This window comes from Parambassis ranga, chromosome 2, assembly GCF_900634625.1.
Source record: "Parambassis ranga chromosome 2, fParRan2.1, whole genome shotgun sequence".
Taxonomy (NCBI): domain Eukaryota; kingdom Metazoa; phylum Chordata; class Actinopteri; family Ambassidae; genus Parambassis; species Parambassis ranga.
The window spans coordinates 18602701-18618157 of record NC_041023.1 but is presented as its reverse complement, the minus strand read 5'-3'; the positions used below and the strand labels follow the sequence as shown (position 1 = coordinate 18618157).

The 15457-nt window shown below is 40.2% G+C and overlaps 1 protein-coding gene across 1 annotated transcript in view; it reads left to right on the top strand.

The window, feature by feature from the left end:
- Nucleotides 1-6452: 6452 nt before the first annotated feature.
- Nucleotides 6453-15457, top strand: part of LOC114432507 (gamma-aminobutyric acid type B receptor subunit 1-like) — a 34777-nt gene continuing 25772 nt past the window's right edge. The window contains exons 1-2 of the mRNA XM_028400559.1: nucleotides 6453-6505; nucleotides 6675-6754. The gene's annotated coding sequence lies outside the window, so the exon portion shown is untranslated. The remainder of the gene's footprint in view (nucleotides 6506-6674; nucleotides 6755-15457) is intronic.

Here is a 15457-nt window from a genome sequence, read left to right as displayed (position 1 = left end):
TTAAAATAATGAGGTGTATGTGCCATTTTAGCTGATTCTGTTAAGACTGAGACTGAGATCTGTCTGCCTACAGACAAGCTGTGATGTACCCTTAGCTGCTGAAGGTAATATCTGATGAACCTGAGAATGGACATTTTCACCCATGCCTTTAAACAGGGATCCATTAAATTTTACTGTGGATGTGCATTTATTTCACATTGGGACACCTGTTAATCTAATGAAACTCAGGTGTAATCACATGTTCTAAACAGAGGAAGGCCTCGGCTGACATAAACTTAATGAAGATAATTTAGATAAGATTAATTTAAAGGATCTTTCTTACTGTGTGCTTAGTATTTTGTTTTCACTTCTTTATTTTCACATTTAAACAACACTACTGCTCTTTGAGTTAGACTGGGATAAAGCCAAATGTTCTAGAAGGTGATTTATCTTCTTCTGTGTAAAGTGCCTGTAAGTTTAGAATTGGGTTGTGTTTTTTTTTGCCTCTGTCATTACTACTGCTGAAAACCATTGAAACTGGAGTGTGCTAATAGTCAGGAATTATTCTGGAAATGTTTAAGGTGCATTGGTATTTTTCTCAGGTTAGTGCCAGGGCAGGATGATCAGTGTTTCTACAACAGTGCTGATATCAGCAGTTAAACTGTCCTTCTGTTCTAAAGTTGAGCTGCACTTTAAAATAAACTGTGATTTGTTGGTCTTCTGTGGTATAGTGCTCTGAATGGTGCAGCAAGGGCAGACTCAAGTTCACTCTACACACTACACCCTGGATTTTAGATGTTTCTATTAAATACTCTACACGTCTGTACAGAAAAAAGAACGGAGCGCATATGTTTTAGTCCATGTTGGCTTTCATCAGTAAAAATTAAGCATGTTAGTGTTTTTCTGCAATTATTCTGTGTAATGATCAAGTGCAGGTCAATCCAGTCATAGATCAAGGATCTAGCTTCGTAGGGTAAACCCATTATTCTCTGTGAGAGTCTTGCCTTGGTACACTGAAATATGTACATCTACCGTATAATTCCTCTAAAACCACACGTTCTTTTTACCTTGCTATACATAATGACACATTTACTTTGTGTACACTGGACAGAGCCAGCTGCAAAGCTGTTTCCACCTAGAGGTTTTCCTTGTGATGCCAAGGCTGTGTGTGACTCCAGCTGTGTCCCCAAAAGTACAGGGTGAGTGTGTCTCCAGTAATGTGCCCCTTTTTAAAAAGGATGCGATGCAGGTTTTGAATTGTGCTGCACAGAGGTGGATGATGCTGACTGGTTTTATTGCCCTGACTGTCCATTGTCAGTCTGTTCTGCTGCTCTAAGCCGAAACATTAGTGTTATCCTAATAAATAAAAATGACATTTAGTTATTACAACAGTATCGCTTTTGTGATTTTCCAAAAAAGATGTGCTTGTTTCACAAATGTGTTACTTACTACATGTAGAATAACTGCAAACTATAACAGGTTACAAGATCAGTATATTAGGCATACTTGTTTTTACAGAGATATTCTGTAAATTTATTAAGAGTTTATTAACATTTGGTTCAGAGTGAATGTATTGTGAACAATGTATAATACTGCTAAGCATCGGATCTTATTTAACATTTAAATGTTACTTTATGGGACAATAAATAGCTGACACAATTAAAACTCACTTTGTTGTTCTGTATTGTATCACACAACCCTGGTGTGCCAATCCAGAGGCACTGCCCTTAGTGTCAACTCAATGTTGCATAGACCAAGACAGCCTCACAACATCCAGAGCTGAGGAAGAGGTAATGGTGCTAGTTTTTATCTTAGCGACTGACTCCAGTTATAGGCAGGCCTTGCCAAATCAACCCAAGTCCACTTCTTTAGAGGAACTTATGTTTGTAAGATTGAGAAGATCCTAAAAGTAGTCTTTCCACTGTCTGATCACTAGTCAAGGTCAACAAGAGTCAAGGAGCTGCCTGACAGTTTGCCAGAATCTTCTCAGAGTCTTTGTCTATGTATTTCGATAAGGTTCATTTGGTCTTCACCTATTTATGAACTATGATATAATTCTTTTTAGTCAGACCAGTGTTTCTTGTGTTTTACCTTGACATGTTTCGACTACTTCCTGCAGTCTTCCTCAGAAGTCACATGATGTTATGTGACGTGTCTGCCAGCTGATCTTATGCAGGTTGTGGCGCCAATACCCTGCCTGTCCTGCAATAAAACATACATCGTCGAAACAGGAAGATCATTCAGCACACGGAAAAAAGAACATAAAACAGAATGTGAAAAGGAATCAGCTGGGATGAGCACAAGGGCAACAAAACAAAAAGCACAACAAGAAAACCTGAAATCAGCAATCTCGGATCATTGCAAAAGAGAAAGGCACATTATGGACTGGGATGGGGCAAAAGTGATCGGAAACGAGGACAACAAATTCAAACGGTGGATTAAGGAAGCCATCGAAATAAGGAAGCGGGCCAATAGGACAATGAACCGGGACGAGGGAACTTTTACACTGTCCCACACCTGGAACACTGTCCTGAGGAGACCAGACTGCTGTCCCACACCTGGGACACAGCGCTGAGGAAGCCGGACTACAGGTGGCGCTGTTCCCCCCACTACCTGGAGTAGTGGGAGAATGGCGCCACAACCTGCATAAGATCAGCTGGCAGACACGTCACGTAACATCATGTGACTTCTGAGGAAGACTGCAGGAAGTAGTCGAAACATGTCAAGGTAAAACACAAGAAACACTGGTCTGACTAAAAAGAATTCTATCATGGTCTTTGTCTATGGCCAAACTCCTGTCATGACCAAATTTTTGTTTCAGCAACTGCCACCACAACCACCCACCTAGCCCGCTGATACCCAATAGGAGTTTCCTGGGTCCCAGAAGCCAACCAGGCTTGACAGGACTCCCTCTTTAGCTTGATAGCAGCCACAAAACACTCGCTGAAGGGGCCTGGCTTCAGGGTGGGGTCGCAGGTATCGCTAGAATCCTCTGAGCATGCAAACTACTCTACTATGTTAAGGTGGCAATTTCTGTCATTATTGATAATTGACTATACAGAAACAGCTTGAGTTTGTCAAAGAAATTTCTCAGTCATCCAGGACATGTTTATTTAAAAGTTGTAGTACGCTGATGAAGCTGCTTGGAGTTCAGTTGTGACGTAAAGCACTATGGGAAAAAGGCAAGCCAGCGGAGGCAGTGTGATGCTTTGGGTAATGTCCTGCTGGGAAAATTTGGGTCCTGCCATCCATGTGGATGTTACTTTGACATGAACCAAACCAAACATTGTTGCAGACCGTGTACCCCCCTCTTGTGGGGGGCTGTGGCTCAGGTGGTAGGGTGGTTGTCCACCAACTGGCTGCAGGCCAATGTGTCCTTGTGTGTATGTGTACTTAACCCTAAGTTGCTCCCAGTGGTTGCACCATTGGTGTGTGAATGTGTGTGCGAAAGGGGGAAATGTGAAGTAGTGTGAAGCGCTTTGAGTACCCAAGTAGGTAGAGAAGCACTATATAAGTACAGATCTCTTTCAGCAAGATAATGTGCCATGAAGAGCACAACAACGAGTTTGAGGTGTTGACTTCGCCTCCAAATTCCCCAGATCTCATCAAATCCAGCATCTGTGGGATGTACTGGACAAACATGTCTGATGCATGGAGGCCCCACCCTGCAACTTACAGAACTTAAAGGGTCTGCTGCTAACATCTTGGTGCCAGATACCCCAGGACAACTTCAGGGGTCCAGTGGGGTCCATGCCTCGACGGATCAGGGCTGTTTTGGCCGCCAAAGCAGGGCCAACACAATATTTATATATTTATTTACATTTTTACCATATAATGCAGCAGATTTAAACAATAAATTCAAAAAGAGGATATCAGGGTGGGATCAATATTGTACTCTAATCAATAATATTTGTTTCCTTAAAATGTTGAATGAATTTTACTGATGGTGTAGATTTAACAGAGAGCTAACTTTTGTTAGCTGTACCATCAGAGCTTATAAACAACCTCTATTTTATCCCTGTCATGCTACAGCTGAATAAATATATTGAAACAATAAATATATGATACATATGGATCGGTTCAATTCAGCTTTAACATCCAAACAGGCACATTCCGAACAGGGCAGTAAGAAGATACCGAGCTACTTCTTGCATGGTGATGCCAATTTTACAGCAGGCTGTCCGGGCTGACATTACCATTAAATGAAGCAGGAACCTCCAACCTATAAGAGGACATCCAATTTCACTATCCAATTTGTAACAAGGCCATTATTGTCATGTATTAGTGAGATAGCCTTCTTAGTCCAACCTGAGTGCACATGCACCTGTTCCGTGTCCAAATACATTTGTCTGAGGCAGGCAGTTCATCCAAAACTGGGGTGTGTGTGGAGTGTGAAAGGCAGGATTACACATCCCATTCTCCCACGCATGATAAAACAGGAGATGAGCGGAGGATAGAGACTGTGTGTTCTGTGAAGTGTCTGGAGACATGAGCTCACACAGGTCTACAAGTCTGTGCAGGAAATCCCAGACTACCCTACTAACTGCCTTCAAGGTTAGAACTGGATACAAGTCATCACCATGAAGAATTACAAACAGAACAGTTGCTTTTAATTCATGACCATCCTTATTAACTAGTAAAGGCCTTTCACAAATACTTTGCTCTTGCTCTCTTTCCTTTCTCTTATGCTGCTGATAGCTGGCCAGGTAGAGGAGGAGAAGAGGAGACAGGACAGAGAGGATGAAAGAGAGAGAGAGAGGAACCAACATGCAATAAACATCATAAATTACAGAACAAACATGACAGGACGTTGATGCTTTAAGACAAAAAACGGACAAAATACTGTTGTATTTTCTATAGCGGACACATTGTTAAGTGTAGTGTACAAAGAACAACATAGGTAGGTTTAGACAATAAACACTGGTGTTGGTGTGGATTGCAGGTCAGCAAACAGATTTGGAGACAGAGAGACCTGTAGAATGATACAGAGAGCGAGACACAGAGAGAGAGAGAACTAAGACAGGACACAAAGTTGACATAAAATGCTGGATCACAAATATGGGCCAACCTGATGAGAGGAGAAACAAGGAGAGAAGAGGCAGGCACAGGAGGAAGAGAGGGTGAGAAGAGGGGTGCCGTTAATGTTATGAATATGTATGCTTGAATCTAAACCTGATATTTACCTTTACCTAACCCTCTTTTTTAATGCCTGAGCTGAGTTTGTAATGCGTAACCCCAACAGTGAGTAGAAAAAAAGAGTTGTTTTATAAAACCAGGTTTCCATTGACTCTGGCCTTATGAGGGGTTTGTATAAAACATTGTAAGAAAAAAACATTAAAAATGTACCAAATAATTATTCAACAAACTAGGCTGCTTCTTCACATAAAAGGAGCCAGCTGCAAGGGGGTTTGGGTGCCTGATCATAATGTCCCCTGGGGGCCTCCCTTTAGAGGTTTACTACCACTGGATGGATAATGATTAAATTAAGCAAGCACATGTACATCCAAAGACACCAAGATGAGGCTCGTTCTTCATTTACCTCTGTGGTCTCCTTGCTAAAGTGTTTCAGCCAAAAGACTCAAAGGAGGGCATTTAGTTTGACTGTGAGAACCATCTTCTTTGGGTTAAACACCTCTGCTTTCTTTCCCCAAAGGAAAACACTTCCAGTCTGTGTAATCTGTCTCCAGGTTGTCTCTAGCAGACCAGTCTGTCTTGGAGGTGTCTTTTCTGCAGATGTGAAGTTATTCTTGGTCTCTGACTCTTCACTTCCAGACTTGGCTAAAGCAGTGTTCTCAGCTTTTTGGACACATCCATCACTAGTTTTCTTACCAGAGCCTTTCAAATGTTTATCTTATCCTTCTTCTGCTTTGTAGACACTAACAATATTTTTTTTTTGTCAGTCTAAACGTATTTCTTTCACTTCTGCCATGATTTGTGCACAAAATGTCATTTGTACTACATGATACCAATCCTTACTTAGAGCATACACTACATATATTTTAAAGAGTTCAATGAGGACCCAAATGCAGACACAAAAGGGGAACAAGTCCAATGGAAACAAAAACTTAACTGAAACCAACAAGATAAAAAAACACAGGGAACAACACCACTAGCAAAACAGACGAACTGACAGAGACAAAGGGGAGCATAAGACTTAGGAACCGGAACAGGCAGATCCTCAGCTGGCACCGTGACCCCAGGCTCTCTGTTTTAAATCATAACAGGCTTCAAAGTTTAATGTGTAATAAATTATTGGATGGATAAATGGACAGTCCAATTTAGAGCAGATAAACCATGTATTTTGCATGATACATTTTGGTGATCCTCTGATTGTTCAGCTACACTGATGAATATAAACAATATAAATCTGTTATCTACCAGCTGATATAATTGTACTTAGGCTTTATTTTCCTGTAGGAAGTGAATGCAGCATCTCAGCCTTCAGTCCCCTGTGACGTCACCAGAGAGAGTGAGGGAGGTGGGTGAGAAGGAGGAAGCTACTCCGTGAAACGACGTTGTCTATCAGGTGTGTATGTGTGTTCCCCTGTGTGTGTTTGTGTGTGTGTGTGTGTGTGTGCGCGCGTACGGCTCTACAACCGTCAGTCAGATGAGAGAATAACATTTCCGCGGAGCACGCGTGTTTGCAGCTCCGCTGGACGCTACGAGGACTAACACTCGACTTTTGCACTCTGCAGCAGAGACTGGAGGTTCGTCTTGTGCGCTGCCAGCAGCAGTCGATGGGAACCTGCTAATCCATCTGCCGTGTAGCAGCCTAGTGAGTATGACTCTCGTACAGGAGCCTGTGTGTGACTAACATGACATGATGAACTTTACTTTTAATGCTGAATTTCACTGACATGACAGCGACGTTATGGCACCGCGCGCGTCTCAAACAAACAGTCCGAGCGTCATTCATTCACTGTTGTTTGAGCAGCCTGTAGAGTTTAAACATAATGTTGCTACCGCGTTTGCTGACAGCAGCGTCGGGCTGCCATGTTTTTTTGTTTATTCTTCCATAATGCTTTGGAGGGAATTTGCATTTATTGTAATATAATGCATTTGCTTGCGAGGTAGTCCCCCCCTGCAGAGGCTGCTCATTGGCAGAATTCTGCGCTTGCACGTGCAGCTCTTATCGCCCGCGTCGCGACGCGATGTCACGCACGCGTGGCTTAGTCTCTCTCTCTCTGTCATCCTGGAGTACAGTAGAAGACTAACAGCATGGAGCCCTCAGTAGAATTCTGTGCCCACCTGTGAGCCATGTGCAGCTGTCACGCTGGCATCCTCTGCCTTAAAACTGCCAGCTTAATGTCTGATATAACAATAAAAACTTATATAGTACAATGAAACAATATTCCTTTACATTGAAAATGTGGCCCAACAAGAGAGGAGACGGTAGAGATCTGTTTCAGGGCCACTTGTTGTCATATACATTGCAACTTGATGATTTAGATGGGTGTTATTTACAGTAGTGAAATGACTTGGATGAACAGATGAGCCTCTTACTAACGGTAAAATAAAAATACCTTCACAGCTATAAATGGAGATTGGGACAAAGTCTGAGGACAGCTTGCTATGTAAGAAATCATAAGCCTGCACCAATTGTGCCCTGTGTGTGATATTTCTATTTATTAGTAGATCCTGTTGTGCCTAGCATGTGGAAGTCATTTGAAGTGATCAATGTTGTGCCACAAGCATTTTTAAAGAAGTAGAGGCAGATATTGCTGTTGGCATCATTGGCTCATGTCAAGAAGGTTCTGGGCTTTTTCTCACTTAAGGCCAATCTATCAGGTCTATTTGTATAGCAAGAAAACTGTGTGTGTGTACACTGCTCAAAAAATAAAGGGAACACAGGATGAGACCCTCAGACCCATTGTGAGACCATATGCTGGTGGGCCCTGGGTTTTTTTTTCTGATGCATGACAATGCTAGGCCTCATGTGGTTGAAGTGTGTCAGCAGTTCTTGCATGATGAAGGCATTGATGCTATGGACTGGCCTGCCCGTTCCCCAGACCTGAATTTAATTGAGCACATCTGGGACATCATGTCTCGTTACATCCACCAACGCCACGTTGCGTCCAGGAGTTGACCGATGCTTTAATCCAGGTCTGGGAGGAGATCCCTCAGGAGAACATCCACCACCTCATCAGGAGCATGGCCAGGCGTTGTAGGGAGGTCATAAACACTACTGAGCCTCATTTTGACTTGTCTTGAGGAATTTTCACTCAAGTTGGATCAGTCTGTAATGTGATTTTCCACTTTCATTTTGAGTATTGTTCCAAATCCAAATGGGATAATATTTTAGATTTACATTGATCATTTTTATGTTAGTTTGTTCTCAACTCTTCTATGTAATAAATGAAGATTTCAACTAGAATATTTAATTCTTTGAGATGTGTTATTTTAGTGTTCCCTTTATTTTTTTTAAAAGTGTATGTGTCTGCCTCTCACTTCTCTTGTATGTATTACTGGGGACAAAAATTATTGCTGTGTAGCATTTGAAGTAATTTCCATAAGATGCAACTTTCATAGCAGCAGGTCTGTTTGTGGACTTCTTTATTATGTTAGAGACATTATTAGTAACACCCTGTACAATTGACATTCTTCTTCTAATATTTCCCACATTCTTTTTAATAGTGCAAAGACATTTTAACACAACATTTCTAAACATATATTGTACGCACAGAACTTATTTCCTAAAACTTAAAGATAACAAGTAAATAAAATATTATGAGCCCATTAATGCTAACGGTCAATTGTGTATCATTTTTGTATTATACCAGTCTGGAATCCAGTCCAGTCTTGTCACAACAAGGTTGAGGCATGTCTCTTGAGGACTTCTGATCCATTGTTTTTTGGAGAATCACTCAAGCTCCTCCAGATTTGATAGTAATATTGACCATGTATTTGTATGGTTTGTATAAAAAAAAATACCCCATGCAAATTAAAATATTTAAAGTTTTGTTAAAGAAAATACTATGGTTAAAATTGTGTTCAAATTTCTTTGTACTATTAAGCAGCACTTGGCAAATTAAAAAAAAAAACATCTTTATGGGGGCTAATAATTTTGTCTACAACTGTAAATGTTAGATTAACACATTTAGAATTGCCACTTTTTTCACTTTTTTTGTCACTTTTTTTTAATGTGGCAATTTTCTTCTCAATGGGAAAAATATGAATCACAATATTTTAGAATCAATTGGCCAATGAAGTGCAGTATCAAAAACAGAATCATTTTGTACATAGAGCAGCACATTGTCTTTGATTGCTTTTAAGGCTTTCTGAACTATCACGATCACTCTACGAGCTTGCAACTTAGGCACCGATTCTGTGGGTGCTTCGGGTCAGAGCACCGACGGAGATTGCCGAGCACCCACGTGTGCCAGCCTACACTTGTCACTGATTTGCTGATGACCACTCACCTGCACTCACCTGCAACGCGTTGCATAGACTGTGTGTGTTTGTGAAATTGTACCTTGTGCATGCGTGCACACCATGTGGAATAGCATACGTGTTTTCATTGCAGCTGCTGTTGTTAATTGATTGATGTGTGTTTTACTGTGAGATGAATGTTCGCGCATGTCAAAATGGCAAGCACGGTGAGCACAGCCTATACAGCAAAACCAATGGCTTGTAGATAGTTGCTAGCTTTACTTGGGCTGGAAATCGAGAGACGCTCGTAATTCTCGTCCAGATTGGGAGCGCTTTTTGTGTTTCAGGGGATGTCCTGAAATCAAATCTAAACAGAAAATGTTGCAAATACTTTTGTTGTGGAGGTAACAAAGTAGAGAAAATGAGCACACGTAACACTGAAGTCATTTAAAAAAATGAATCGCGCACAGGGATGAAATGAGATCATGATCTAACCCTAACCCTAATGATTATTCGTGCAGGCCTACTGTACATTGCTGTAATACGTTGTAACGTATTTTATGGAGATTCTTTTTATCAACATTCGATAATATAGTGGTAAAATCTAATGAGGCACTAAGATGAAAGACCGATTGAAGGTGTTGAAGAGGTGATTTTGTGCAAGCTAAGCAACTGAAGACATTGAGTCAATAGCCTTATTTTTCCAGTGATATATTGGTATTATAGTGTAATCTAGACTAACCTCATGCTGTTGGGATTAGGTGCTCGGGTGTGGACATACCAGGAGCTGAATGGCTTCAAGTGCTTGTGGCTGAAGATGCTTCTTTATGACTCTGACTGGATATTCAGACTGATCTGCGTCTGTCTAATGACATAATCTGAAGAATAAGTCCCAATATTCAAATTGTAATGGGGGACTACATTGGGTGGTCACTGAGAGTAACAGGGGTTGGAAAGTTTACCCATAACTTAACTTAATAAAAATGTAAGGGCTGCAATAAGTTTGGTGGTATTAGGGACAATGATAACACATTTAAAGTACAGCTGCACAGCAGTTGTAGTGTGATATAAGTAAAAAGGACACAGTCCGACTTCAGTTCCAAAAACCCACTTATAATTAGTATGAGAGAAACCACGGGGATGTGTTAGTGGAGGTGTGGAAGATGTAACTGAGGGAATGCTATTACCAACACTAGTGCTGTTACACTGTCGGGTGCATCAGGGAATGATCCTGGACTGAACCTGCTAAGGACCTTGGAACTGTGTAAGAATTACCATCTGCTGAAATATTTGAAATAAAGTTGCTGTGTCAAAATATGCCAATAAAATTTCAGCTGATTGGCAATGAACAAGTTATATTTTTATTTTAGCATTTGGCATTCTTGTAAATAAAAGTGTGTTAAAAGAAAGATTTGGCAGTTTGTGTTGTTTTCTGTTTGTAGAGGCAGCATTCTAAGTTTGGCCTCTTCTTCTCAAAGAGTCAGAGAGAGAGAGAGCAGCCATGCTTGAGTGAGCTACTCAGGAAGGGATGTTGGGTGTGATGAACCCTTCCAAGTCAAATCCTTCAGAGGCCAGACAAGAGTCTTTTGTAGAGCACAAAATGGAATAGTCATGTGAGTGTGTGATTGTCAATAAAAAAGCCCAGTCTTTAAGTCCTTCAGTTTACTCACATTAAAAAATCTAACATTGTGTTCCTGCTGTAGACTTTCTACAGCCGTGAGCCAATACAATTGTAACAGTGAAATAAGTTGTTGTTTCAGTCATTGGAAGAAGCTTAGTTTGCGGATGGATGGGCATGGTTGTCAAGGACTGGTCCTCAGTGATGTGAACGCCAAAGAACTTGGTGCTCTTCATCCACTCTGCAGTGGTCCGATGATGCTTAGTGGTGTTGTGAGCGGAGGATAGAGGCTTTTTTCTTTGTTTTTTTTTAAAACATATTGCTAGCGTCAACTCAAAAGGAATCTTTCAGAAGATGCTTTGTTTTTATCTGCATATTTTAAAGCTTCACTGTGTTGTGTTTGGTGGTTTGGCGATGATTTAATGACACCACAGTCACCGCCTTCATTCAATAATTCAGAATATCCATTTGGTTCAGATACTTAGTGTCCACAGTGTATTTTCAGAGGACACATGACTGCAAATGACAATCACAGGTCAGGGAAAGAAGTCAGGACAGTGGAACAACAATATGATTAAGTGTGGGAATAGAAATGACAGGGGTTTTGTATGACCACATTGGTGGAGGGGTGCTTGATTTAAATTCATGATTTTATGGAGAGGGTTTGTTTTAGTTAGGATGATATTATGCTCAGTTAGTATGTAAAGCCAGAATTGGTAATTCCTGTATGCTAGATTTTACAGATAGGTAGTGTTAAGACAGCTTTCGGATCTTAGCAGAGAGAGGACCACAGTTATATTGAGCAATTCTGTATGCATTATTTAGCAATACAAATTACAAATGTTTAAACCGCAAACATGAATTCTGTTTGTACTCACAGTTGTCATAGTAGCCTGTTAGTATTGCCTAGCTGTGCCCAGGTAGCTGTTTTTACAGGTTTACAGCAGCTACAGATGACAAATCTTCTTTTTTAGAGCTCATATGTTATTTTTTCTTGTCTAGAAAGTAGGTGGCTATTGGAGTAAATTACCAACACTGGCTTTAAATGTGAACCTGCAGAGGAAGCTCCAAGCTCTATGTCACTGTAGTGCTAGACTACATGTGTTAAGTTGTTTGTTTATATGTGTATACTGTATATATGGAAACAGTGGTGCATAGTAAACACATTTCCTGTGAAGACATTTGGCCTTCGCTTCATAGACACAGACCTATAGGATGACAGGTAGGTGCTGTCAGGACCTTTCCTGGTATTAGTAAAGCTAGTAATTTACTAAATAAATCGGTAATTTACTTTAAACAGTGAATATGTATAGCCAATAGTTTGTGTGTTTCACAAACTATTGGCTCACAAAGCAAGCACAACTGCTTCTCAATATGTCTGAGCCAGGTGCAGCTGTCCTGAAACCACTGGCACTGTGTTTGTCAGAAAGTATGGAAAGGTGAATAAAGGTGAAAAAATAATTTTACCATTTAATCTGCTTTAACTTGCTGCTAATCATTTAGAGATACTACCGGATGGGTCTTGTCTGTTAGTTTGTCTCCCTCACTAGTCACTTCCTTTGTTGTTTTTGCATGTAATTTTACTGCATTTTAAGGTTTATATTCCAAGGATTTCGCTATTTGCAGTAGTCATTGACATTGCAATATCTATGGATATGCCAAAATCTGCAGTATATGCAAATAGTGTGTGTTTATTTGCATACAGAGAGATGAACTGAAACACATGGACACACCCTAATTTTTTTTAACTTTAGTTAAAGTAGTTCACCTCTCCGCCAGATAGCTGCATTCAGTAAAGGAGAAGAATCACTTGTATATCAGTTGTACAGAAACGGCAGTTGATGTGTAGCAGCTTGTACTCACAGCCCAGTTGACACATGATGGCCTTCCTTCTTTTCTGCAGTTTTGGCAGCATCTGTCCCAATACAGTGGCACTGCATTGGCATAGTGCCACAACTGCAGTAAAACGTTGCAGAGATACACTGACTGTAACATTAATAAAGTAAGCGGGAAACCCCAAATTAAAGTCTAAATTCTGAAATTAAAATCATAATTTCTAGGTAAGAAGCCCATTTTTGACAGTGGCCTTTATTCTTCTCTGTGGTTCTGTGCAGTGTCTGCATGATAAAAGCTATGACACAGGATGTATGATGGCCCTGTCCTTTGAGTAGAAGTCTAGCACATAATAATTGTGAGATGTGTAGTGTCTTCTCCTTCTATTTAGCTATTAAGTCAAAAGGTTAATGACAAACAATGTAAATGCTTTACTGTATTTTTAGTGAAAAATGCATGAGAGCAGGCTGCACCATGTGTATGTATTTCTTCTTTTAGGGGTGTACAGTATTTGTTTATTTGGCCAGAAATTTGTGTAAATATTGCACAGCACATTATGAAAGTAGCCTCTCAGGGCTTTTTAATAGAAACAAAACAGCAACCCCACTCCAGAGAACAGTGTAGAGATTACACATTTAATCAATTGCTCAAAGAGATTGGTTCACAAACTAAGGGGTGCAGCTGCTTTAGTTTTGGAAGACAGAATGGTCAAGTTAAGGGCATCTAGGAACTGTGCCACTGAAAACAACATAAAATGGCCTCTGCTCAAATTGCCCCCTGATGCTGAAAGTAATCAAATAATTCTGCTGCTGCATGTTTTACTTAGAAAGAGGTGGACAGATGTACAAAGAGCTGGCTGGCATACTGGATTTAAAAAATATTGACCTCAACATGGACTTGACACAGTACACAACTGCATAGATGTGTGGAAACATATTTACAGGTAGTTCATGAGATATAGGTTCTCTATGGGAAAGCAGACAGGAATGGATATACTGTCAACATTATGGATCATATGCATCATTTACAAGGTTTACATGTCTATGGGAAAGTTGGGTGGAGACACATTTCATGTCTAATCATAAAGCTGCACACCTAACTTTTCAACTGCAGAGAACATTACAGGATTTTCAGTGGTCAATTCTCCAATTGATTGGTTGTTATGTTTCAGATTCAGTATATGGCATTCAGTCAGCCACCTTGTCAATGTCCCCGTGCAAAGGCTTGAGAATGTATTTGAATCAGTATTATCAGGCTCATTGCAGCACTTTGAGGCTGTGAATGTGTTGGCAACACCTTACTGAAGAAGTCAACAAATAGCAGAATCTTTCCAAAAAACAATTGGCCTTTTTTATGTAGCTGTTGTGCAGAGCTTTCAATAGAAGAAGGGGGTGATAAGAGCTCATGGTCCTTGAGTTGCTTTATAATTGTGAATGTGAGCTCTTGGAGAACAGGTATAATAGGTGGCTTTAGCTGGGAGATTTAATTTAGATTTAAACGCAGGCTGACTGATGTGCTGAACACCGTGATGTTCCTATCAGCACACTGTCAAAGGAGAAGTTGGTAAGATGAGGTCACATCAGGATGCATTTTTTTTAATTCAAGGCAACTTGATATCTATATCAAGTTTACCTTTTCATAAAATTCAGCAGTTTGTATGTAGTCTTTGTATGCAAGGTGTATTATATGTATAACAATTTCCTCTCTCTATATATATCTTTATCAGCAGTGCCCCTTTTTTAGTAATACACATCACTGCAAGTAGAAAATTGATGATGGTTTGTTATGTTGAAGCATGTTGATGAGAGTCTCCTTTAAATCATTTGCTGGCATCTTTTGCAAGTTCTCAGATTAGTTAGATTTAAAGTTAGGGCCAGCTTGTGTTATTCATAACTGAATTATGTTAAGTTGTAGATTGTTTCATTATTTTAATCAAAATCTTAACTTGCTGTTGCAAAAACACAATTTCCCCACTGTGGGACATAATCTTAAACTTAATCTTAATTTTAAAAACAACCTTGTTGACCAAAGTGCTACAACATATGTGCAAAAAACAATAAGTGAAAGAAAATATTGGATGTGAGGATTAACTTCAGGTTTTAACTAAACAATTTGGACAAGTAGAGTCATTGTTGTGCTTCAGAGACCCATGTGCCTCCTTACTGGGTGATGGCAAATGTTTTTTTAGGCTAAGGTAATCCATTTTATGCGCATATGATTGTGCAGAAGATTTGCAGATACAATCAGGTCACTTTTTTTAAGGTCACTTTTTTCTCCCATTCCAAACACCTTGAAACAAGTTTTGGACACTGTCTTTAATCTTAATCTTTATTTTTAATAATCGTATGGGGCCCTAGATGGATGTCACATCTGTTAATTTACCCACACAAACATGTTTGCAAAAAGAACACTTTAAGGAGGAGGTGTGGTGGAGGTGGATTCAAATGGGCTTGCAGAAGAGGGGTAGACAGGCTAAAGCAGTTTAATCAGACACCCCTGTGTGAGCCTGACCTGTCAGATGTGTAAAAGGGAATCAGCTGAACCATCAGCTGATGGGGGGCTGGGCAATGAGATCAGCTGCAGTCAACTTGGATTTGGACTGAGCTGGACTCCATGGCCTGCCTCAGTCCAAACGCTCACTTAGGCACACCTTTCTGT